General features: G+C 32.6%; 1 protein-coding gene across 2 annotated transcripts in view; it reads right to left on the reverse strand.

Annotated features, from left to right (window-relative positions):
* Window positions 1-408, reverse strand: part of LOC119592521 (TBC1 domain family member 20-like) — a 16,822-nt gene that overhangs the window by 9,268 nt on the left and 7,146 nt on the right. The window lies entirely within an intron of this gene.

The following is a 408-nucleotide window of genomic DNA, read 5'->3' on the forward strand; positions in this document are numbered from 1 at the left end:
AAAGTCTGCAATTATTTAATTTCATACCCCAAAAAATATGAGATGTAAATTCATGCTACTGCATCATTTGTAAAACAGGAAAGGATAAACATAAAAATTGTGAAACATGATGAACTAAAAGACAAGAAAATGGGAAATTCCATATTTCCTTTTCAGATAATCTTATTACACATCCTCTAAAATAATGAATGAGCCTATACAACTTATACAGTCTATCACTATGTTAATATAACTGAAAACAAAAAATGTGCAGAAACGCTGAAAAACTAACAACATAAAAGATACTGTATTTCTGTATGTTCTGTGGAACTGCACAAAGTCTCTTGCTCTGACAAAATCCTCGTCCAAGAGGCCACATGGATGATCCTCATCCATGTGACCACTTACCATGCACATTTGCACATTATG

This window comes from Penaeus monodon, chromosome 30 (assembly GCF_015228065.2).
Source record: "Penaeus monodon isolate SGIC_2016 chromosome 30, NSTDA_Pmon_1, whole genome shotgun sequence".
NCBI lineage: Eukaryota > Metazoa > Arthropoda > Malacostraca > Decapoda > Penaeidae > Penaeus > Penaeus monodon.